Source organism: Antechinus flavipes, chromosome 3 (genome assembly GCF_016432865.1).
Source record: "Antechinus flavipes isolate AdamAnt ecotype Samford, QLD, Australia chromosome 3, AdamAnt_v2, whole genome shotgun sequence".
Lineage (NCBI taxonomy): Eukaryota > Metazoa > Chordata > Mammalia > Dasyuromorphia > Dasyuridae > Antechinus > Antechinus flavipes.
The window spans coordinates 355,850,134-355,877,627 of record NC_067400.1 but is presented as its reverse complement, the minus strand read 5'-3'; positions in this window follow the sequence as shown (position 1 = coordinate 355,877,627).

Below are 27,494 nucleotides of genomic sequence, written 5' to 3'. Positions count from 1 at the left end.
AAAATAAAACTCCAAGGAATATTGTGGCTAAATTTCAGAACTATCAGGCTAAGGAAAAATATTATAAGCATCCAGTAAAAAAAAAATAATAATTCAAATACCGAGGTGCCACAACAAGGACTAGTCAACATTTAGCTGCTTCCACATTAAAGGATCGAAGAGCCTGGAATCTGATATTCCAAAAGGCAAAAGAACTTGGAATGCATCCAAGAATAAACTACCCACCTAAGCTGAGCATTTTCTTCAAGGGAAGAAGATGGGGATTTGATGAAACAGATGAATTCCATTTGTATCTAAAGAAAAAACCAGATCTAAACAAAAAAAAAAAAAATAATCTCCATCCTTAAGACTCAAGAGAACTGGAAAAAGGTAAAAGGAACTCTTGAGAACTGTATTTCTGTTGTGGATACACATAAATACCACATGTATAATTTGATTTTACTGATATAACATAAAAAATGGGAAGTAGAAATGGAAAGGGGATAGTGTCAGAAAAAGGGAAAAGAGGAGATAAAAAGAGGGAAACTATATCCCACAAAGAGGCAAAGAAAATCTATCATATTTGAGGGAATTTAGAGAGGGGGAGGAACACTACACACCTGTCAGACTGGCTAGAATGACAGGGAAAGATAATGTGGAATGTTGAAGGGGATGTGGGAAAACAGGGACACTAATACATTGTTGGTGGAATTGTGAATACATCCAACCTTTCTGGAGAGCAATTTGGAACTATGCTCAAAAAGCTATCAAACTGTGCATACCCTTTGACCCAGCATGTTACTACTGGGCTTATATCCCAAAAAGATTTTAAAGAAGAGCAAGGGACCTATATATGCAAAAATGTTTGTGGCAACCCTCTTTGTAGTGGCCAGAAACTGGAAACTGAGTGGATGCCCATCAATTGGAGAATGGCTGAATAAATTGTAGTATGTGAATATTATGGAATATTATTGTTCTGTAAGAAATGACCAACAGGATGATTTCAGAAAGTCCTGGAGAGACTTACATGAACTGATGGTGAGTGAAATGAGCAGGACCAGGAGATCATTATATACTTCAACAACAATACTATATGATGATCAATCCTGATGGATGTGGCCCTCTTCAACAATGAGATGAACCAAATCAGTTCCAATAGAGCCATAATGAATTGAACCAGCTACATCTAATGAACGAACTCTGGGAGATGACTATGAACTACTACGTAGAATTCCCAATTCCTCTATTTTTGTCCACCTGCATTTTTTATTTCCTTCACAGGTTAATTGTACACTATTTCAAAGTCTGTTTCCTTTTTTACAGCAAAATAACTGTATGGACATGTATACATATATTGTATTTAACTTATACTTTAACATAGTTAACATGAATTGGTCAACCTGTCATCTGGGGGGGGGGTGGTGAAGGAGGGGAAAAATTGGAACAAAAGGTTTTGCAATTGTGGATGCTGAAAAATCACACATGCTTATATCTTGTAAAAAAAAGTTATAAAACAACTTTATTAAAATTTCTATACTATAACTTTCAATACTCAATACAAAATCACATTTGTTCTAACCTACTTCAGGCTCTTCATTGCAACAAAACATTACTTTTAATCTTCAGATATTCAGATAGATAATACCTTAGTGGATTTACACACAACAAAATTTTTATACTGTCATTTTATATATTATTCATGAGGGTTAATTTGTTGTATGGATAAATATTGTGAGATAATATAATGTACTGTCATTTAATTAACAAAGATCCTGTTTTAAATTTTTCACCATATATTTTAAATTATGCTGCTTAAAACTAGACAGAATCCTTAAACTCTTGGGATAGGTGATTTCACCTTGAAAGAAATGCATCTACCAAAGCTTAAATGTTATTACATATTTCTGAAAATTTTTATACATTTTAGAAACATTGCTCACCCTTGCTTTCTACTCATGGATTAATTGTGCCTCGCTTATCCAAAGATAAAGAATAGTATAAATAGTATATCATCTCAATCTTGGTGTTCTCAGTTTATGAGTAAGGAAATGGGACTGCCAGTGTGTTCTTTTGGGAGGGACAGGAACAACTAGGTTTTGTTTGTTTTCTTTTTTATATTTGCCATTAAGGACCACAATGGTAATATGCAAGGAATAATGTTTCAATCACACTTTACTAAGGCACAGAGAGACAGAGGCAAACAGTATGAAGATACAAAGACAGATGGCCTGTGAATAGGGGATTGTGTGATGGAGGGAGATAAGTGTGAAGAATAAAATGAAATGAGGAGAGGTACCTATGAAACCAAGCACTTGGGCAGCATGGACATATGGTACTGGAGGTAGGCTCAGGGGATAGATATTTGAAGTCTCCTTTTTTACAAGTGGTATGGATTAACATCCATGGCACCTTAAGGATAGTTTCTTAATATATCTACATCATCATGAGGTTATCATCAATATCTTAGAGTTCATTTATTAGTACAATGCTTGCTGGTTTTTTTTGGTCTTATTGTTCATATGTGGAGCTCAGACCTTGCAGATCACAGGCAATTAGAAGGATCAAGGGGCTCTTAAATTAAGAGCTAGCTGGTTTTCCCCTAACTTAGCACTTAGTCTTAAGATGCAGCCTTAGTTAATTTATAAGAAAATTTCTAGTGATTACAATGATACCCTAATTTATGAGTGATTACAATGATCTCCAAACTTATGAGTCATTTTACAAATAACTATTATGCTTCTTTAATTTATGGAATAATTTGTAAAGGATTTGAGTTCCCCTTTCTAGTCATCTTCTTTCTATTATCACCTTATACTAGTTATTTATAAACTTACTATGCTAACAAGAGGAGTATGATCAAAGAAGCCAGAATAAGGTATATGAAGCAGTTACCACACTTGAAAATGAACCTTCAGATAGCTGTGATATCTCCTGAAATTGTATATGAATCATAATATTTAAAGAAAATTGGACATAAAACAATTTTAGAATTCCTACACCTGAAAGTCTTCATATTCCTTTATCCTGATGTGTGTGTGTGTGTGTGTGTGTGTATGTGTGTGTACAGATTGACTCTATCTCCACATTTCTCACATCCTTTCATTTTTCTCTATTCACATAGATACATAGATTAAATGTTAGTTGCCTTTTCTCTAGAGTATTATAATGGTATCCTCATATAAGGGGGTATATTTCTTGTCTCTCCCTTCTCAAAATGCCAAGATGTCAAAACAATATTCCAGAGTAATCTTATTTTTCCCCTGATTAAAAATCTTTAAGCAGTTCCCATAGCTTCTAGTATCTTCTAGGGGAAAAATAGAAATCCCTCAGTCTGGTATTTGAATTCTTTCACAATCTGTCCCCAGACTATCTTTTTCAGGACTCATTTCATATAATTTCCCTTTTGCTTATTCTCTGTGTTCCAGACAAACAGTCTATTTGCTCTTGCCCTCAATGGAATTTCAACTGCTTCTTTCCATACCTTTGTAGAAGCTGTCCTCCATATCTGGAAATTAATCCATGTTTATTCCCAACCTTTAGAAATCCTAGCATTTTTTAAAAAATATTAAACCACCTCAAAGAAGCCTTTTTCTATGCCCTAATTGTTTCTGTTCTCTTTTCCCCATCAAATCAGTTTTTAATTTACTTATCTGTTTATATGTTGTATTTCCCAAAAGAATGTGCTTGTTCAGTACCTTGCTCAAGTGTAGGTGCTTCCATAAGTGCTTTTTGTATTGAATTTTGTGGAGTATGTGTGTGTACATGTTTGATAAAACTTTTCATTTCTTTTTATATTGAGCATTAAATGAGGAATTCCCTGTGTCAACACAGATGAGAAATTTCTTTGCAATTTATTATTCCTAAAAAAATTTCCTGGAGGATATTGAGAGGTTAAGTAAGTTGTTCAGAATCACATAGCCAATGTGCGGTAAGTTGAATTTGAATCCAGTTGCTCTTGACTTGGAAATATATATTATGCATAAATTATATAACGTAATAAACTGCACACATGCATTTTCCTTGGAATGAATTTTATGCCAATGTGTATGGAGAAAAAGTAGTATAGCATTAGAGCTAGCCCAATCTTCTGTAGGAGTATCAAGTGATTTTTCAATGTAAGTACTAAGTTGTAACTGACAGAAAGCAAAGCTCATTTTAAAAGATGAATATATGCAGTGCTATTTAATTGCTGAAATTTTATACACTAATATACAATTTCAAGCCAAGAATAATTTATTTAAATAAACATTGTGTATTCATATAACTAGAAATTTGACAGCATTTGACCTTTTCTTCTGTGTTTTACTATAACCAAAGATCTATACACACAGTGTGATTCTTAGTAAATTAGTAGATTGTTGTAAAAGAAACCAGATAGTCTGGAATGTATATTTGAGGAAGTATCAAGACTATTTCTCCTACTGACTTACATCTTAAAGCATATATGTATTCCTCAGTCATGCTTCATAGTGATAGGAAAGCAATATTAAATCTGACAAATAAGGATGAGTGATATGAGAAAACAGGACCAAAAAGTCAAGCCAATTTTCATAGTACCATAACATCAACTACAGCTTCTACCCCAAAAGGGCTTATTAAATCTTACTTCTTATTCTTTATAATCTCTATAGCACTAATACTACTAATTGTGTACTAAAGACCTCGAATAACTTCCAAAACTACTAAAATAGTAATAAACAAAATTCAACCCAGCAATACCCTTGCTCATCCCCCACAACCATACAATAAAGACACCCCATTTCAATCCTGACCCACACAATAATTACCTAACGAGTCAAATAACTCAATAGCTGTAATAATCTCAACCTCACCAGATATCATAAATCAAACTACTTCCATTAATAAAGTTAATAACAACATGCTAAAAGCCACCAAATTACCCACCCAACTCTCTGGATACTCCTCAGTAGCCATAGCCGCAGTATAACCAAATACCACCAGTATTCCCCCCAAATAAATCAAAAATACAAACAACCCCAAAAAAGTGCTATTTAAACTCACAACAATAGCCCAACCCAAACCCCCACTAATCACAAGATTCAAACCCCCGTACACAGGAGAAGGCTTAGAAGCAAAAGCAACAAACCCAAAAATTAATAACAAAGACAATAAAAAAAAAACTATCATTTCCATAGCAGTTTTAGTATGGACTCTAACCATAACCTATGGCATGAAAAACCATTGTTGTATTTCAACTACAAAAACTAATGACCAATCTACGTAAAACCCATCCACTTATAAAAATCATTAACCACTCATTCATTGACCTCCCTGCACCATCTAACATTTCTGCTTGGCAAAACTTTGGCTCTCTATTAGGAGTATGCCTAATTATCCAAATCCTTACAGGCTTATTCCTCACAATACATTATACCTCAGACACCCTTCCTGCCTTTTCCTCTGTCTCCCACATCTGCCGTGAAGTCAACCATGGCTGACTAATTCACAATCTCCAATGTTTTTAAAAGCAATGTCCAATCAAAAAAGGGGTCCAACAAAAGCACACATTTGTCAGTCTATCTAAGGTTAATATATGGAATTTAGAAGGTTGAAAGTATTCAGATAACAACTTTCACTATTATAGTTTAGTACAGTTATTTAGACTCAAAAGGAATCAGAAACTTAATGTCTATTTAACCAAGCACTGGCTGAAATAATTGGAAATTAGTCTAAGAGATTTGATTATTTTGCTCACTTAAGAATCAAATTCAATAAAAATTTAACCATTGATCTAAATGCAAGTGTTGATTTGCTGCTACAAATTCCACATATGGAATCTTAATCTCTGTAGATATGTAAGCAAACCATGATTTACATGATATACTAAAACAATTCCCTGAAGCTGAAATAATATGATTTATATAAGTAAGACTAAAAGGGGGAAAATATACTTTTAATAAAAAGGCTTGATGGCTGATTTTTTTTTTTCAAATAAATAAATGTTATTTTTATTGGTTGGCCAAAAGCATTGAAGTACTTCATCTTTTGCTCTACATTAAAGGGATCCTTACCATTCCTGGACCTATGCTGTAGGGTAGACTTAATCTGATCGATAACAACTCCTTTTTTTTTTTTTAAATTTCAACTTTTTTATTATTTGATTTTATGTAATTTGTATATAAGAAGGTTGGGTGCAGTTCACAGGTACACAGATACATCTGCTTCCTCTACCCTTTTTTCTTTTTTTTTTTTCTTTTTTATTTTTTATTTTAATATCTTTTTGATAGAACGCATGCCAGGGTAAATTTTTACAGCATTATCCCTTGCATTCATTTCTGTTCCGATTTTTCCCCTCCCTCCCTCCACCCCTTCCCCCAGATGGCAAGCAGTCCTTTACATGTTGAATAGGTTACAGTATATCCTGGATACAATATATGTGTGCAGAACCGAACAGTTTTCTTGTTGCACAGGGAGAATTGAATTCAGAAGGTATAAATAACCCGGGAAGAAAAACAAAGTTGCAAGCAGTTTATATTCATTTCCCAGTGTTCTTTCTCTGGGTGTAGCTGCTTCTGTTCATCTTTGATCAATTAAGACTCTCTTTCGATAACAACTCCTAAAAAGGGATATAATGCTTTTTCTCAAACACTCTGATTTTCTATGTCCCATGCCTTCATTCTGGAGAAAGTTATGTAAAACTTAGATTTACCTTACATTTAAAATCTCTCCCAAAATGAGGTAGTAGAATGCCACTTAGTATAGAATGTGTATCAGGCATAAAGAAAGTGATTATTTTTGGTTACTTACAAATGAAATGCTAAACATAAATATTAATTTATAAGTATGCTAAAACTCTTCTGCCTCAGAAAGCTGAGAGTTAAACATGAAAAAATGAAATTCCTTGCAGCTCTTTTCAGTATTTTGTATTTCAGTTGAGCTCTACAATGCCCAAACAGTTCCCTTCAGGTCCATTTCTTTTTGTTAAGACAAAAGATGGGTTGGTCTTATGCTGTTGCTGGCAGAAACTTTCTCTGCTGAAGAAAATCTTCCTACTATCTCTCAGCTCCAACTGAGGGAACCAGGAACTCCAGATGTTCATACTTATGACATTGCCTTTGTGGCTGGAAACATGAGTTTCAGGAGCACTGTTCTATCATCTATACTAAGGAAGGACACATCGGATAGAAAAGGAAGCCTGGAGGCCATTGCTCAGTGTCTGTTTAGTTAGACCCTTCCTTTAAGTCATCATCATCAAAATGCAAATGCCATGATGCCAGAGAGGGGGAAAAAGGTACAGCAAATATCACACTCTCAAGGACATGCACAAAGAGACATATATACTTGCTAAATATTCCAGAAACAGAAAGAGAGCAAATCAGAAATTCTTTCTCCATTTTAGCTGACCAAGCACTCAACTATCTTAATTTGTAATGCAGATAAGGATCAGAGTTCTGGTATCATCCAGAATATATTACATTATATCCAAACTCAGTATCATTTCAGTATTGAGCCATATATTTCTCTAGATGTGCCCAGATGTGCTCATTTTTTTTTCTTTTTATTAAACACTTTATTTTTAAATTGTTTTATTTTTTTCTGATTATACATGTACATTAACTTTTAATACATATTTCTTGGAATAAAAAATCAGAACAAAAGGGAAAAACCACAAGAGAATAAAGAGGAAATGGAAAAACATGAACATAGCATATGTTTATTTACATTCATTATCCATAGTTATCTTTTCAAATGCTTTCTTTTTCCTAAGGCATGTGTTCTAATCAAACTGGGAGGGGGAGAAAAGAGGAAAGCTACTGTTTAATTCTCATAACAAAACTGGAAAGGACCTCATAATTTCACTAATTCAGGTCCTTCCTTTTACATATGAGGAAATTGAAGCACAAAGAGATTAAATAATTGGTCAAAGTTCATACTGGCAGTAAGGATCATTGACAGGACTTGCAAATAGGTTGAATAGGTAAAATACTTCATCTTCACTGAGATAGACAAAGCTATACTAACTGTCATATTTGATATAGTAAAGCTTTTGTTAACCCAGTCCAATAAGCATACCAAATATGCATTCAGGATACAAAGACAGAATGAAAAGATCCTTTTCCCTCAAGGAACTTATACTGAAGACATGTAAAATATAAATTGATAAGTATAAGTGAATTATTTAAAATATGAGGGAACAGTAAAAACTTGAAGAATTATAAAAGACTCTGAGCTTAATGAATAAATGGATGGATAGATGAATTGGTGGGTAGATGGATGGATGGATGGACAGATGAAACTTGGGATTCTATGAAGCAAAGTTCAAGAGAGATTGAATTGCAGATTTGGGTAATTGTACATTCAAAGAAATGGAAGCAGGACAGTTTGGGGAATAGTAATTAAATAGTTTAATTGGAAAGTAAACTGAAAGATAATAAAGTGAAGTTAAGACTGGAAAATATTGATGGGAATCAAATTATGAAGGATTGGAATGCTACACTGAACCTTTTCTGTTTAATCTTTGAGACTATAGTGAACAGTTAAAGGGTCTTGAACAGAGATGGCACATTTTATATTGGGCTTGCTCTGCTCTCCCAACCATCTAATAAAAGCAGAAACCATATTCTTTCACTATTAGAAGGTATGTATGCAAACTGTACAGAAGGTAAATTGGTACAGACTATTTTACTTAGTTGGCAAGAAAACTGTTGAAACATGCAATAATACAGAAATATATTATATTTAACAAAAATAATCCTTACCTTCCCCTGGTCAAATTTATTATTTTAAGTAATCATAATTAGTTAAACAAAATGCATATTTTATTGATTATGCTCTTGTCTATTCAGAAAATTCATTATTTCTCTAGCTTGTATGTGCCTGCATTTATATAGTTAATTATCTTGCATAAATAATTGTGTTTTTCATGGTTTTGAGTTGGTTTCATGAGTTGCTGTATTTAGGACTTAAAATTTTGTTAGTATTATTGTTGGCTAACAGACACCAGACCCACGTTTGAAGTATTTCCAATTTGCCATTTTCATTGTGAGTTTGATTTAATTAATAATTAACTCCAAAATTTAGTTTAGATTCTGTAAAAAAAGTCTGTAATTTGCAGAATGCATATTCTTTCTCTTTCAACTATTTTGGAGTCACTTTTGATTTTCTTCTATGCTTTATCATTTCTCCTCATCATTATTATCTGGGAATTTTTGACAGTACTTTGACAATTATGTTATACCAGGTGAGTAGAGCACAATTAATCTCGTCCAGAGACTAGAAATAATTGGATGGTCTATCACTAAAACTTTATTATTATTATTTTTTATTTTTTGTTATTGATTTGCTCCAAATTTTTTTAGTATACTCTTTTTTTTTTGGAAAATAATAAGACAAATAATGTATTATATAAAAATTTCCATTAGCAAAATTAGGTTTTTCTTTTTGAATGCTGATGATCAAAAGGGCCAATTTTTTGCTCATATAAAAATACAATTATGTACAATGAAGGATATACTTCAATGCCACAAAATTAGAATTTTCCACATTAAAATGCTAGTTTCTTGGTGGCAAGCACTGTTTTATTGTTGTCTTTATATTCCCTGTGATGATCATAGTACATGAAACATAGTAGATGCTTAATAAATACACAATAATCGAGCACAACTTTTCTTCATTTTATTACTTGGTCTTCATAGCTCAAAAATTCATTACTTCCTAGTCAATCTAATGATGAGTCTCCCTGATCTTGTCCCCTTGTCATTATACATAATAAAATGATATTATAGGTTATGTATATTGATAATAATATTATGTATAAAATAGAGATTTAATTTGACATGAAGCTTATATTCAAATTTTTCTAGCTTAGCAAATTTTGCCAGAACCTATCCCAAGCTTGTATATAGCCTTTTAGAGCCCAAGGTCAGTGATAAACCATTAGAAAAAAAGATTAATGGAACTTGAATACATAATGATACCAGAAAAACAATGTGTTACTATGTCATTTTCTGTATTCGTCCCCTTCCCCACCATATCAAATGCATATTCTCAGAAAAAAAGTAACTTCATTTCTGAGAATGTACATATTTGATTAATGGAACTAGAAACAGATAATTGGTCCAGTAGATGAGGCCTTTTACTAGAGTGGGGAGGTCACAACATATACACGGGAGCAAGGATAAAGTATTAAAGAGTAATTTTTGATAGAAGGAATGCTAAAAAAACTTAGGGGAATCACGCATTGTCCATTAGGGGAATCACCCATTGTCCATTGTAGGAAATGACAGTCTGTATTTTGAAAAAAAAAAAAGGATTATGTGAGGCAAAAGTGAGTAAGGAAAGTATTATAAGTATGGTACACCATTTATAAAAAGAAATGGGGAAAGATGATTAAATATCTTATGAAGGGAATAGCTAGTAGGGCAGTCACAAGGGAGTTCAGCAAGTATGTGTAAAGCAAGGACATAGAATAAGAATGGAAAGAGAGATGAGATACAATTTTTGGTTGTGTTGCTTACATTTAAGTGAGGTCCAATTAGAAGTTTGAAGATTTTGAGTTTCGTGCCAAATATAATAAAAAACCATTTAAGATTTTTGAATGTATTCCATTCTATGTAACTAAACATAAAACTATTTCTAGAGAAACATCTTTTAATTAATGATATCTCTATTCTGGCATGATTTAAACTTGAAACAAAGAAGTGTGCAGTTAGATAGCTTTTTTGCAAATTTTCATTTACCTACATTTTCTAAGACTTAAGTTAGTTTGTGTGATAATTTAATTGACTAGAACCAATTCATAGCAATTATATTAATATATTTGTACTTGCAGATTTTTAAAATTCCCTTATTTATATATGTTCTCCCTAATTTCACATCATAAACTCTCTCTCTAATTCATGTAATAGAACACATTTTTAAAATAAATAAACATCTGTTAAAGTCTGTGTTTGTATTGTCTTTAATGTTTATCTCTTTATTAAATTGCTCTGGAGATTAGAAATATTGATCCCAATTTGAATGTTCTTAGATCACCAAAATCTTGCTAAAGAATCATATTTGGCCACAGTAATGTCTATTGACTATTGAACTGTGAATGATCTGTGATTTAAACAATATGGAAAAGTTATAGGAACCTGTTCTACCAACACAGAGCACAATGGTCTGAGAGTTTGGAATATATTTTTGGTGATGGATCAATGAATCCTAGGATGTTGCTCAAATTACATTCACAGATAGATAGATAAATAGATGTTTTAAGGGTAATAAACCATCTAAATCTCAGAATTCCATAGAATTTCTAGTAAGTTCTTTTATGAAACACAACACTTTTTTCATTATGCAAAATGGCCTCTTCTAGTTCTTTAGGAAAACACATACACATTAATCCCATCATAATTGTGGCCTGGAATGTTATCATTATTGTTAATAAAAATTATAATTATTTTGTACTTACATAGTGCTCCAAGGTTTTCAACATCTACCAATATATTATTTTCTTCCTCACAAAAATCTTTTATAATAGGTACTATTATAAATATTTACCTTACAGATGAGGAAAACAGAGGTTATGTTATTTTCCTTTTTATTGATCAGACTGTGGTATTCCTATAATAAGATAGTGGTTCAGTTTCAAGGACAAACTATGTTCCTATTGATATTTTATAAATGTGTACTTTCCCCAGTGTAATGTTCAGGCTAGCTTTCTGGAGGTCCTCCAGAAGGGGGTTGGTCTCAGCAGGATAGACACCACAAGAATGGACAAGAATAGAGTCCAATGTCTTTATTGTCTTTTACACAGTCTCCTCTGCCAGTCTGCCAATCTGCCAGTCTGATCTTAGTGTAGGAGATATGAGAGCAACCATGAAGATGGTCAAAGATAGAATATCTTTGGCTGCCTTTGTCCTCAGTTTAAATACCCTATTACAATTACATAAATGTAGAACTATTATATCACCATGCTAAGTACTAAGTATATGTAAACTAGATAACTCAATTGCATTGAGTAAATACATTGTTTTAAGTATACTTTCAAGTATACTTCTCCAAAGTTCCACCCTCTATACCCTGGAAATAAAGTAGCTAATACAGTAAAAATATAATTTATACTGGAGACTCGTTAGAAAAGTCAGTCAGTAAATAAACACCTACTAAGCACCTACAACTTGCTAGGCACCATGGTAAATGTAGGGGAGAAAGGGAGAGAGAAGAGGAGAGAGAGGGAGAAACAGAGAGAGACAGAAGGATAGAAGGAGGGAAAGAGAAGGAAGGGGGGAGAGTGAGAAAGAGAGACAGACAGAGAGAGGCAAAAACAAAGAGAAAGAAAAGAGAGAGAGAGAGAAAGGAAGGAAGGAGGAAGAGAAAGAAGGAGAGAGAGAGGGAGAAAGAAAGTCCCTGCTCTCAAGGAACTCCTAATCTAATAGATAAAAATAGCCAGCATTTATATAGTACCTGCAATGTACAATGTAGTCAGGTACTACAATATAGTACATGATGTACTGTTGAAAAACTTTGATAAATTTGATCCTCACAATAATGCAGTGGCATAGGTACTATTGTTATTTCCATTTTATAGATGAGGAAGCTGAAGCAAAAATAATTTAAATGATTTACAATTTCTATTAATAATGAAATAGGTGTGACCATATAAAAATAATGAAATAAAAAATACTACTTATTATTTTTATTAATAATTATTTCTCTTATAGAGTTATTTCTCTTATCTGTCCCAAGCAACTAATAAATGATTATTCTTGGATAATGGACTAGTAATAGAATATTTCACTATACATACCTATAATCAAGAAATTTCTGTAAGTCAGGTAAATAGTAAATCAGTACAAGGTAGAACAAAGTTTTCTGAATTAGTCTATTCCCACTTCTAGTTAAATGATTTGGGACAGTTTATTTAATTCCTCTGAACCTTGTTTTCCTCATCGATTAAAAATGAGTTAGGCAATTTGATCTCTAAAATGACTTCCAACCTTAAGATTAAATAATTCAGCAAATTCTATGACCAATAAAATACCTGATATTCGAGACAGTAAAGTGGTATACCAGGTACAATAGCTGATTGGAATTAGGAATACTTGAATTCAAATCTTTCCTTAGACTTTTATTAGCATATATCAGAATCAACCTATTATCAGCAAGAGTCAATTGTTAATTATTCAATGTAATCATTCATTTACCACTCAGACATTTGGTAGTGCTAAAAATCTTGATTGATTATTTTGTTGCTTGTCTAGCTTGTTGTAATAGAAGAACAATTGATAACATACATTCAACTTTGGTTTGTGTACATTCTTCTGTGCCCCCTTGCCTACTAGTTATGTGATTCATGTTAAGTCACAGACAACAGTTTTGTTTGTTGTTGTTGTTGTTGTTGTTGTTGTTTTGTTTTTAATTTGTAAAACGGGAACAATAATAACATTTACCTTCTAGGATTGTTGTGCAGATTAAATGAAATTATGTGCATACAGTAATTTGTCAAACTTAACAGGCCACATAAGCATTAGTACTTATTAGTGATTATAGAAATTTAAAAAAAAAAATCAGCATTCTAGAATGAAATTTTAACGGTTTTTTTTTCATAATAAAATTGAAAAAATATATTTCTCAGGATTCACTTAGAAATAAATTAGCTTATTTTCCATATGTCTCTGGAAGCTACTATGGTTTGGGTCTACCTCTCCAATTGATTAATTTTTTTTTCCCCTCAGTTGACTGGGTTGTGGTTGTCAAACTCTTTAAGTCCCAAACATATTAGGGTAGTTATAAATCTTCTACTAGTCTCTAAAGTCAAGGAAGTTTCTATCAAACCTCAATATTTAAAATATTTATATTTCCTTAAAAAAAAAAAGTCCTGGAGCTAAGCACAGACATTTGATGAATCATTTACTTCTGGTATTTGTTTTTCTTAATTATTCAACAATTCTTGGTTTCACTACTAAAGACCTGGGATCCAAATGTACACAAAGAAGTACTGGAAAGATGTCTATAACACAAGCCACTTAGTTTTGATCTCTACATGTTACCTAGAATCTCTGAAACAAAGTTAAACTAACTCCCTCCTAGAAGTTGGGTACTTAAAATAATGTTTCCCAGGAGGCAAGACATGAACTTAAATACAGTTTCCATCAACTAAAACTATTTTGGCATCATTGTGGTGACCTACTGTACTATTGCAAATTACTTTATCTTTTTTCTGTTTTGCAAGTCTTCTTGTCAATGCCATGTCTATGATAATGTCACTTTGAGCAGTAATTGCATGCATGCTTAGAATTACTGATCATTTCCCCAGACAGTGCCCTGTAGATAACAAAATGAGGGATTCCCCCATCCACCCACAACCCTTTTCAAATGTCTTAAAGTGACTGATTTTCTAAAGTATGTCTCTCTTTGCATTGAAAGAAAGACCTTTGTCCTGAAGAGAAAAGTATTCACACAGATTCTAAATGGACAGGAGGTGGGATAGGATAAAAGAATATTCTTAAAATGGAACCACTATGGAAATTATTTTAGGTTGGTAAAAGTTGAAATTCATTCTGGGTCTATAATTTTTATTTTCAAAGACTGCTTCAGATTTATCTTTCTAAAGACTAAAACAGACATTTCTATGTAGATAATTTCTTATAATTTTTTTTTCAAATTTTCTCCCTCTCTCCTTCCCTACCCATTCCTAGAGAAAATAGGCACATTGATCCAGATTATACATCTGTTATTACACAAAACATATTTCCCTATTAATTGTGTTGCAAAAGAACAAACAGCTCCAAAATAAAGAAAGTTAAAAAAAAAAGAAGTGTATTTAAATTTGTACACAGATTCCAGTTCTTTCTCTAGAGCCAGATAGTATTTTCCCTCACAAGTCCACCAGAGTAGTTTTAGATCATTGTATTGTTCAGAATAGCTAAGTCATTCATAGTTACACTTATTATACTTACTTATTATACACTTATTATAATGTTGTTACCAGCTATAATAATCTTTAAGTTCTCTCATTTTAATTTGCATCATTTCATATGTCTTTCCAGGTTTTTCCTGAAATGATCCTTCAGTCATTTCATATAGCACAAAAGTATACCATCAAAGCCATAAAATACAACTCATTCAGCCATTTCTCAATTAATAGGTTTCCCTAAAATTTCTAATTCTTTGTCCTTGCAAAAAAAAAAAAAAGACTTACCACAAATATTTTCTACTTATAGGTCCTTTTTCTTTTTTTATAGTATCTTTGGGATACAGACTTAGTAGTGTTGTTGTTGGGACAAAAGTTATGTACATTTTTATCCCTTTTGAAATCTAAAATATTCTCCAAAATGGGTAGAAATCAGCTCAAAACTTTGCACGTGTTCCATTTTTTTTGCATTCCCTCAAACATTCATCATTTTCCTTTTCTGACATATTAGTCAATCTGATAGATGTGGTGTGGTACCTCAGAATTGTTTTTATTTGCATTTCTCTAATCAATAGTGATTTGGAGTATTTTTTCATATTACTGGAAACAGATTTGATATCTTTTGAAAACTGCTAATATTCTTTGATCATCATTTGGGGAATGAATCATTCTTATAAATTTACCTCAAATCTATGTAAAGTGAGGAATGGAGTTTTGATCAGCAAAAGTTTTTGTAAAAATCATGTCTTCCTCACTCCATTTAAGTGATTTCCATTTAATCTTGGATGCATTAACTTTGAATTTTATTTTTATAAAAATTATTCATTTTAGATTCTGTAATATTCTTTCTTTTATTGGGTCATAAATTTTTCCTTATCAATAGTTCTGAAAGGCAAAACATCTCATATTCTTTTAACTTGTTTATGATATCATTCATATTTTATTTTTAAATCATGTGCCCAATTGTTGGTGGAGTGGTGAACCTATCTGGTCATTCTGGAGAGCAATTTGGAACTATGCCTAAAAGGCTATAAAACCATGCTTACCCTTTGATCCAGCAGTGTCACTATTGTGTCCGTGTCTCAAAGAGATCATAAAAGAGGGAAAAAGGAAACCCATGTACAAATATGTTTGTAGCAACTCTTTTTGTAGTAGCAAGGAATTGAAAATTGAGTGAATGTCTATCAATTCAAGAATGGCTGAATAAATTACAGTACATGAATGTAATGGAATATTGTCCTATAAGAAATGATTAGCAGGATGATTTCAGAAAAGCTTGGATCACATGAACTGATGCTGAATAAAGTGAGCAATCCCAGGAGAACATTGTATATAGTAGCAGTAAGACTGCATGATAATCATTTAGCTCTTCTCAATAACACTGTGATCCAAGACAATTCCAATAAATTTGAGATGGGAAATGACATTCATTTCCAGAGAGAGAACTATGAATGAGGTTTGAAGCATATTATTTTCATTTTTTGGTTTGTTTTTTCTTTCTTTTTTTCCTGTTTGTTCTGATTTCTATTTCACAATCTGACAAATATGGGGATATTTTAAAATGATTTTACATATGTAATCTATAGGAGATTGCTTGCTCTCTTGGGGAGGGACTGGTACAGGAGAGAGTGAGAAAATATTTGGAATTCAATCTTATGAAAATAAATGTTTAAGACTATCTTTACATGTAATTATGAAAATAACATACTATTAGAAAAAATACCGAAAAAATAAAGGAAACAACGTTGAGGGAAAAAAAAATGAATAATGGCACATTTTAACTTCCCTTGGAATATTTTGTGAGATATTTATCTATAGCTATTTTTTTTCCCCAATGGAGACTATTTTAAAAATATTGGTCTTCCTGAAGGTCATGAACAATAACAACAAAAAAGAACTTGTGTAGCATTCTTCCACAGATCATCAAGGAAAACAGCCCCAGTATTCTAGAAACAGAGGGGGAAATAGTCATTAAAATAATTCATCCATTACCTTTGGGAAAAGATTCCACATGTATAAAGGGCTGAAACTGAGCAGATGTATTTAGACAACTGAGCACTTAAGGCTAATTACTTATGGAACAATACTCTATTAGCATATAATTGGAAAATGGCCCACCCCACTATTCTGTGCTGGCTCAATCTGTTAGTGTATACAAAGAATTGTAGGAGGGATTAGAGCAGTGGTCTTCAAAGTGTAGTCCAAAAAATTGTTGGGGGTCTCTGAAACCCTTTCAGAGGGCCTACAAATTCAAAATTATATATTTATTTCTAATATAGTAAATAGCTATAAATATAACCCATGTGAACAAAAACTCTTTGAACAGATCCTCAATAGTTTTTTAACAACATGAAGATACTGAGAACAAAAGTTTGAGAACCATTGGATTAGAGAGTGGAGTAAGACAAGCCAGAGTTACTTTGGGGCAGGAATCGAAGAGGAGAGGTTATGGAGATTCCTGTGTTCATTCCCCTCACTAAAGACCAAGAATAAAAACCAAGGACTTTTGCTTCTCCTGACTCTGGCTGATTCTGAGGTATCCAGGGTGCTAACTTGGGTCTTCACATTTGGTGCCCAGCATGTGGACCAAGGACCCTACTTTCACTGAAGGAGTCCCCAGTGACCAGGAAATTGGGTGAGTATTTTAATAGACAAACAGGGAAGGCATGATCATCTCCTTTTGAGTGATTTCATTTCCCTTCCTGAGAAGTCGAGGGGCGGGGCGGGGTGATCACCTCCTTTTCAGTATTTTCACCTCCTTTCCTGAGATGTTAGGAAGGGTGTGATCACCTCCTTCTTGGAGTTCTCACCTCCTTGAGAAGTCAGGGATGGCATGACCACCTGTGTTATAAAACAAAAAAAAGCAGGAGATGTAAAGGACTGAAACTCTGAGCAGATGCACTTGGACAACCGAGCACTTAAGACTAATTACTTATTGGACAATACGCTATTAGCATATGCTTGGAAAATGGCCTGCCCCACTATTCTGTGCTGGCTTGAACTGTTGGTGTATACAGAGGATTGTAGGACTGATTAGAGGGTGGAGTAAGATAAGCCAGAGTTACTTTTGGGCAGGAGATGAAGAGGAGAGGTTGTAGAGATTCCTGTGTCCATTCCCCTCACTAAAGACCAAGAATAAAGACCAAGGACTTTTGCTTATCCTGACTCTGGCTGATTCTAAGGTATCCAGGGTGCTAACTTGGTCTTTACACACATGGAAAACTCTAAGGAACATTGTAACAAAATTCCAATACTACAATCTCAAAAAAAAAAAATACTGCAAGCTGGCAGAAAAAAGAAATTCACATATCAAGAAACAACAGTCAGGATTACCTGGGATCTGACAGCATAAACAATGAAGGATTTTAGGGCCTGAAATTCCATATTCTGGACCTGGGGTTACCACCAAGAATTTACTACCCAGCAAGACTAAGAATCATCTTTCAGGCAAGGCAATGGATCTTCAATAAAGTAAGAGACTTTTTATCGTTTCTATTGAAAAATACAGAATTAGACAGAAATTTTAATTTATAAACACAAGACTCAAGAGAAGCATATAAAGGTAAACAAATGAATATATATATATGTATATATATATATAATATATATTCATATATATATATATATATATAATTTAAATAATATTGTACTTACATGTTATATATTATTTAAAGGTTAAACTGTTTACAGCGCCAGATGGGAAAATGATATCTGTTATTCTTGAGAACTATATCTGTTACTAGGGAAGTTGGGAGGGGACATCACATAGAGGGTGTGATTGTCAAGGGATACTGACATGATGATATCCAAGAAAATGGCATTAAAAGATGCAAAAAAGAACTGTACTGGGAGAAGAGGAAAGAAGAGGTATAATCGGACAAATTATATCACATGAAGACAATAGAGGGAAAGAAGGGAAAGGAATGAGCATTTTCTGAAGTTTATTTTCATAAGGTTTGGCTCAAAGAGGGAATAACCTAATTATTCAATTGGATATATAAATGTGTCTTACTATATAAAGAAGTAGGAGAAAGAGGAAAGAAAAGGGAGGGGTTGGATAGAAGGGAGCAGAAACACCAAGAGAAAGGAGTAAAAGATGGAGAGGGGTGATAGAAAAATAGGACAGGTAGTGATTGGGGTGGATTAAAAACAAAACACTACTAAAGAGGGACAGGGAAAGAGAGAAGAAAAGTATATACAGGGGAGAAAATAGGATAGAGGGAAATATAGAGCTGGTAATCACAACTGTGAAAGTTGTGATTATAATGTGAATAGGACAAAAATCTCCCATAAAATGAAAGCAAAAAGCAGAGTGGATTAAAAAAAAAACAATCCCAAAATATGTTGTTTATAAAAAAAAAACACATTTGAAATAGGGATACATAAAGTTTAATGTAAAAGATTGGAACATAATTTATTATGTTTCAGCTGAAGCAAAAAAGTGGGGATAGTTATTTTGATTTCAGATAAAGCAAAGGGAAAAATAGATCTAATTAAAAGAGATAAGGAAGAAAAGAACATTTCAATAAAAATAACCTTAAAAATGAAGGAATATTGATAATAAATGTATATGCACCAAGTGGTAGAGCATACAAATTCCTAGAGCATATATTAAGCCAGTTACAAGAAGAAATGTACAGCAAAACTATATTAATAGGGGGCTTCAACGTTTGCCTCTCAAAATCAGATAAAACTAATGACAAAATAGACTAGAAAGATACAAGGGAGGTTAAATAGGATCTTAGAAAATGTAGATATGCTAGATTTTAGGAGAAAATTGAATAGAGAAGGGAAACATAGATTAAAAAATGTTGGAATCCTTACTAACTGCTAACTAATTAGAGTTGATCTAATCTTACAAGAAGATGTTTTGGCCAGAACCTGAAACAAGGTACTAAGTAGAACTAATCAATACAAGGCTTGTGTTCACACCTTTACTCATTGGAGTTCAATGAATTCACACCTCTCTTGAAGTCATTGGGCCAGAGAGCACTATGGGAGAAAACCCACAATCCCTCTCTCTGGAAGGAGCATAAATAGGCCAATGGGCCAGTCGAAGTTCTGGAGAGTGAAGACGCTACAAGTCGAGATTTCAGCGGAATGACATGAAGAGTTGGAGCTGGCTGGAGGCTGAAGAAAGCAGAGGCAGAGGCTGAAGGACCAGACCTTTGGATTTGGTGACATTCGGAGAGAGCTCTTGGAACCAAGCAGAGAGATAGGCCTCTAAGCTAACCGGGCTATATTGGGATAATAAAAGATCTGAACTTTTATCACCTGGCTGCTTTTTGAGAAGAAAAAGATCACCACATTTTAGCGCCCAACGTGGGGCAAACAGACCCCCTCAGTGGATTTCAGTGGAAAAGCTCCGATCCTGATTCAAGTGGAAAAGCCTCTGATCCTGATCCAGTGGAAAAGACTCTTCAACCCAGAAATTAGGGTGAGTGCAACAAAGAAATTTTGTTAAAAGAGTTAAAGTAGAATTTCAGCTAAGATGGGACAGATATTTAGAAAACAGCCTGTTTCTGTTCAAGGAAAATGTTTAGAGAGCATTGTCAAAATTATGGAAAGCCAAGGTTTAATTATAAGTTTACAGCAAATCACTGAATTTTTACAAAGTGTAAAGGACATATGTCCTTGTTTCTCTCTTGATAAGGAATTAGATCTAAATGAATGGAAATTGGTTGGAGAGGATCTTTGTCAATTCTATGATAAAAATGGGCCTAACTCAATAATTAATACATATAATGTAATACAATTGGCTATAAGAAGTTATTTAAGTGATAGAATGATGAAAAGGAAAGTACAGGAGGAAGTGCCAACTTTACTAGGTGAAAAGGAGGACAAATCAGATGAGAATGGAGTTAATTACAATTCTGAGTATGATACTTCACAGAAGGAGGAATTAGGTGATTCCACATCTCATGACCCTCCCCCCGCAATTAACCCTTCATGGGTAGAACAAGAGGGAGGGAGAGAGACAGAAACACAGTCAGCTTCTCCTGTAAAGCAGAATTTAACAAGATTAGAAAAAGCATTAATTAAGGCAAAAAATGAAGGAGAAGATATATCTGATTTTATAAATGCATATCCTGTGATTGAAGAGCTCAACTCCTCAGGTCAAAAAGAGAGAAAATACACTCCTTTTAATTTGGGACGCAATAGGCAAAAAGGAGCTGTTGTACAAATCACTTTTGACCAACTAGCTGGTGAAGGTCAGTATGCAGAGAGTTCAGAACAGATTTATTATCCCATAACAGTGTATGAGCAAATTTCTAAGGCTGCAATAAAAGCTTGGAATTCTCTCCCTGGACAGAAAGATGGAAATAATGCTTTCACAAAAATAGAGCAAGGTCCCAATGAACCTTTTGCAGATTTTGTGGGACGTCTGCAAACAGCTGTAATAAGAACCATTGGAGATAATGCTGCCACAGAAATAATGACTAGACATTTGGCTAAGGAAAATGCCAATGAGGTTTGCAAGAGAATTATATGGGGGCTAGACAAAAATGCTTCTTTAGAGGAAATCATAAGACGCTGTGCCACAGTGGGCACAAATGCTTATTATGCCCAGACTATGGTGAACTTGGAAAGACAAGGTCCTTCTTGGCAGAGGAATTCTAGAGAAACTCGTCGATGTTTTCAGTGCGGAAAAATTGGACATTTGAGAGCTCATTGTAGATATGGAGATAGAGTGAGAAGACAGGGTGAGAGAAAACCCAAAACCCCATGTCCAAAATGTAACAGAGGCTTTCATTGGGCCTCTAAATTTATATTGACCCAGAGGAATGAGAGGCAGGGCCCAGCTCTAAAGTATCAATCAAAGGACAGGTGGGGCATGATAGCAGCTGAGGTTACACCCAGAGAGACTTTAGAAATTCAGAACTCTGATGTCATCAACCAACAGAAAAGCAATCAGGATCACAGTTGGGAAGAATACAGGCCTTTTAAGACAACAAGACAATATCCAATGCAAACAGCTCCAATGTAATTACCAGATGATGAGGAGAAATCCCAAATTTGGTAAATAGAAGGGAATTAGATTAACTGCTTGGGGAAGAGGATCTGCTTATATTTCCACTGATGAAGAAAGAATCAGATGGCTGACTATGAAACTGTCAAAAGGACTCTTAAAAGCTTCAGAAATCTTTGAATTTCCTAACACAAGATGAAACTATTTCAGTTCCTGAAAAACCAGCAAGAATCATTGGGTTCCTTAAGATGAAAAATTGTTGATGAGACTTTTTGCAGTACTTCAGAGCTTACAGGAACTATTGGATTCCTGGCACATGAACTAATGGACAATGGAATCCTATTGGACTGTTTCTAGGACTTATGGACATGTGTAAATTTTCAGGATGATTCATGTTATTTGTTACATTACTACTAGCCTGTGTTATATTGCTATGTGCTTATGTAAATTATGTATAATGCCTCCCATATTGATGGATTTATGTATACCATGTATATCTGTTACAAAGTTCTGGCCTATATTGATGGATTTATGTGTACCCCCTCAGAAGCCCCCTATGTTTTAAAACAAAAGAAAGGGGGAGATGTTGGAATCCTTACTAACTGCTAACTAATTAGAGTTGATCTAATCTTACAAGAAGATGTTTTGGCCAGAACCTGAAACAAGGTACTAAGTAGAACTAATCAATACAAGGCTTGTGTTCACACCTTTACTCATTGGAGTTCAATGAATTCACACCTCCCTTGAAGTCATTGGGCCAGAGAGCACTATGGGAGAAAACCCACAATCCCTCTCTCTGGAAGGAGCATAAATAGGCCAATGGGCCAGTCGAAGTTCTGGAGAGTGAAGACGCTACAAGTCGAGATTTCAGCGGAATGACATGAAGAGTTGGAGCTGGCTGGAGGCTGAAGAAAGCAGAGGCAGAGGCTGAAGGACCAGACCTTTGGATTTGGTGACATTCGGAGAGAGCTCTTGGAACCAAGCAGAGAGATAGGCCTCTAAGCTAACCGGGCTATATTGGGATAATAAAAGATCTGAACTTTTATCACCTGGCTGCTATTTGGAAATTAAATGATCTATATTTAAATAATGAATGAGTCAAATAATCACAGAAAAAATTAATAATTTCATCCAAGACAATGATGAGATGACATAAAAAAAACCCATAAAAGATGCAACCAAAACAATTCTCAGAGGAAATTTTATATCTCTAAATATTTATATAAATAAAATAGAGAAAGAGAAGATCAATGAACTTGGCATGTAACTAAAAAAACTAGAAAAACCAAATTAAAAATGCCCAATTGAAAACAAGGTAGACATGTTTAACTCAAAGGAGAAATTAATAAAATTGAAGCTAAGAAAACTATTTAATTTTTAAAACTAAGAGTTGGTTTAATGAAAAATCAACAAATAAGATAAACCTTTAACTTAATTAGAAAAAGAAAAAGAAATACAAGCATCAAAAATGAAAAGGGTGAAATTAGCACCAATGAAAAAGAAATTACAATAATTTGGAGCTATTTTGCCGAACTGTATGCCAAGAAGTCTGACAATCTAATAGAAAAAGATGAATATTTATGAAAATATAAATTGGCCAAAATAATAGAAGAAATATATTAAATAGTATCATTTTGGAAAAATAAATGGAATAAGCCACCATTGAAATCTTCAAGACAAATCTCCAAGCCTAGCTAGATTTACAAGTGCATTCCACCAAACATTTAAAGAAAAATTAATTTCAATACTAGGTAAACTATTTGAAAAATAGACTGAGTATGACACAAATATACTATTGATGCTTAAATCAGGAAGAGCCAAAATAAAGAAAGAAAATTACAGACTAATCTCCTTGATTAATATTGACACAAAAATTTTAAATAATATATTAGCAAAGAGATTACAGCAGGATAACATATTATGACCAAGTGGGATTTTTATCACAAATACAAGACTGGTTCAGTTTCAAGAAAGCTATTCCAATTAAATTTGGTCTATTTTTTCTGCCCTATATTATATATAATTTTATTGCATCATGATCTGAAAAAAAGATGCATTTACTATTTCTGCATTTCTGAATTTGATTTTGAGGTTTTTGTGCCTTACATACATGGTCAATTGTTGTGTAGGTTCCATGTACTGCTAAGAAAAAAAATATATTCCTTTCTGTCTCCATTCAATTTTCTCAAAAGTTAGGTATGATAGACCTAACTTTTCTAAAATTTTACTTCTCACCTTAACTTATTTCTTACTTATTTTGTGGTTTGGTTTATCTAGTTTTGACACAGCAAGGTTGAGATACCCAAGTAGTATAGTTTTGCTGTCTATTTCTTCTTGCAACTGACTTAACATCTCCTCTAAGAGCCTGGATACTATAAATCTTTGTGTATATATGTTTAGTATTGATATTTCTTCAATATCTGTGGTATCCTTTAGTAAGATGTAGTTTTTTATCTTATCTCTTTTAATTAGAACTATTTTTGTTTTTGCTTGATCTGAGATCAGGATCACTACCTGTAACGAGCATGCTAGCACCCAGGACACCCCAGAATGAGCCAGAGTCAGGATAAGCAAAAGTCCTCAATCTTTATTCTTGGTCTTAGATGCAGGATTGAACCAGATGGAAGCAGAATCTCCTAAACCACCTTCCCCTTCATCTACCACTGAGAGTGTGTCTCTGGCTAGTCTTATTCCACCCCTTAGTCCCTCCTACAATCCTCTATACACCAATCATTGAGCCAGTATGGATAGTGGAAAGAACCATTTTCCAAGCATATGCCCATAAAGTATTGTCCAATCAGAAGTTAGCCTCAAGTGCTCAGCAGTCCCGACCTCAGTGCTTAGTTCCAGCCTTATACTACCTTAGATTTTTTTTTTTTTAAGAGATTCTGGTCCAGCTTTTTACCTCTGTACTGTATGTATCACTCTGCTTCAAATGTGTCTCTTGTAAATAACATATTGTAGGATTCTGACTTTTAAACCAGTCTATTATCTGCTTTTGTTTCATGGGAGAGTTCATCCTATTCAAGTCACAGTTAAAATAATGAATCCTGTATTTCCCACTATTTAATTTTCCTTCAGTTATTTTTTTTCTCTTTCCTTTCTTCCTTTCTCTCTCCCATCAACATTTTGCTTCTAACTACCATCTCCCTAAATCTGACATCCCCTTTGATAACTTCTCCCCATTTCTTATTCCTTTCCCCTTCTGCTTCTCTTCTCCCTTCTATTACCTTCTCCTTTCCTTTCCTCTTTCTCCTCCTACTTCCCTATAATATCAGACAAGTTTCTATATTAAAATACATTTGTCTGATATTATCTCTTTGAGACAAATTGATGAGATTAAATTTCATACAAAGATTATGCACTTCCCTTCTTTCCCTCAATTGTAGTAGGTATTTTTAGCTTCTGCATGTTATGTAATTTTCCCGACTTTCTCTCCCTTTCCCTCTTCTTCCTGTAAAATCTCTTTTTCACCTATAGGTTCTTTATTATGTCATCACAATAAACTCAAATTATATCTATGCCCTTTAAGTATACACTTAACAAAGACACAGTTCTCAAGAATTAAACATGTCATTTTCCCATATAGGGAAATAAATAATTATGTCTTTAAAAGACCTGCTTTTCCTCCTTCCCTTTTATATTTTTATGGTATGCCAATGGTATGTAAAATCTGATACTGTACACTAAAGTGTGTAAAATGTTTAGAAGTATATGCAGATCCATTATCTGTTTTTATTGCTTGTTGCACATCCATAATTGCAAATGCTTGTATAAGGAATTCAGTGACAACTTGGGCAGTTGTTTTTGCTGCTGATATTGCAAAAATAAATCCTGAAAAGGTGTCTACTACAACATGGATAAAAGACAGACAACCAAAAGATTTATAATGGGTCACATCCATTTGCCAAATGTCATTGGGTCTCAAATCATGAAGGTGCTTCCCTGGAGAGAGCATAGGAGCGTGGAAAGGAAGGCAAACTGTACAGGCTTTTTCTATGCTCCTAGCTTCCTCTCTTGTTATCCCAATTTCAAACATAAAGCTCGAGCTGCCTGATGATATTTAAATTGAGATTTTTGGGCTTCCTGAAATAAAGAAGTATTGGTCAACATAGAAAGCTATCTGCCTTTGAATTACTATCATAAATAGGATCTGGAAGCTCACTATGACAGTGGACATGCAAGACATAAATCTTACCTGGATGCTTTCTCACTTGTTCATGAAGTTCCTTAAAGAGCTGATCTATATTGGAAGCTACAAATTTTATTTGGACTGTGGCAATTTTTTGTATCACACCTAGGGAATAGGCCGAATCAGATATTATATTTATATATCCTGGATAATAAGTAATATCTAGAATGATTGCATACAATTCATTCTACTGAGTGGATTGAAAAGGAATTCTGACTACTCTCTTTATTGTTAAGTCACGAGAGTATTCAGCACAAATATTATGTTTTGATGCTTCTGTAAAGATAGTTGGTCCATTTAGAAGAACTTAAGAAATATTTTTTTTAAATTTTTAAATCATTAAAAATAGATTTTATTTTATTTTATTTTTATTATAACTTTTTATTAAAACGATATATGAGTAATTTTTCAGCATTGACAACTGCAAAACCTTTTGTTCCAATTTTTCCTCTCCTTCTCCCCCTCACCTCCCAAGATGGCAGATAGACCAATATATATTAAATATGTTAAAGTATATATTAAATACAATATATGTATATATATCCATATGGTTATTTTGTTGCACAAGAAGAATCTAACTTTGAAACAATGTACAATTAACTTGTGAAGGAAATCAAAAATGCAAGCAGACAAAAACATAGAGATTGCAAATGCTATGTAGTGGTTTACACTCATTTCTCAGAGTTCTCTTGCTGGGTGTAGCTGGTTCTATTAATTATTGAACAAATGGAACTGATTTGGTTCATCTCATTGTTGAAGAGACTCACATCCATCAGAATTGATCATCATATGGCATTGTTGTTGATGTATATAATGATCTCCTGGTCCTGTGCTTTTCACTCAGCATCAGTTCATATAAGTCTCTCCAGGCCTTTCTAAAATCATGCTGTTAGTCATTTCTTACAGAACAGTAATATTCCATAACATTCATATACCACGATTTATTCAGCCATTCTCCAACTGATGGCCATCCATTCAGTTTCCAGGTTCTTGCCACTACAAAAAGGGCTACCACACATATTTTTGCACATACAGGTCCCTTTCCCTTCTTTAAGATTTCTTTGGGATATAAGTCCAGTAGTAACACTGCTGGATCAAACGGTATGCACAATTTGATAACTTTTTGAGGATAGTTCCAAATAGCTCTCCAAAATGGCTTGATGTATTCACAATTCCAACAATAATGTATCAGTGTCCCAATTAGAAAACTTTTCTTCAAGAAGACATCACCAATTATGTAATAGTCTGGTTATCTTTAATGGAGACATGTGTAAAATTTGGAGCCATGGCAAGTAAAATTCTTCACTTGGGGATGGTTTCACAGCATACATTAATTTGTGAATTGGTGTAAAAGGTGTATATCTTGTCAGGTCTTATCCCAGATAATTATACTGCTCGCTTAATGGTCTTTAATAAAATTCTAGCCACAAGCACTGACTAAGGAGTAAGGCTTTGTTTTGGCTGTGCTGGGAGGTTCCCACACTCTATCACAC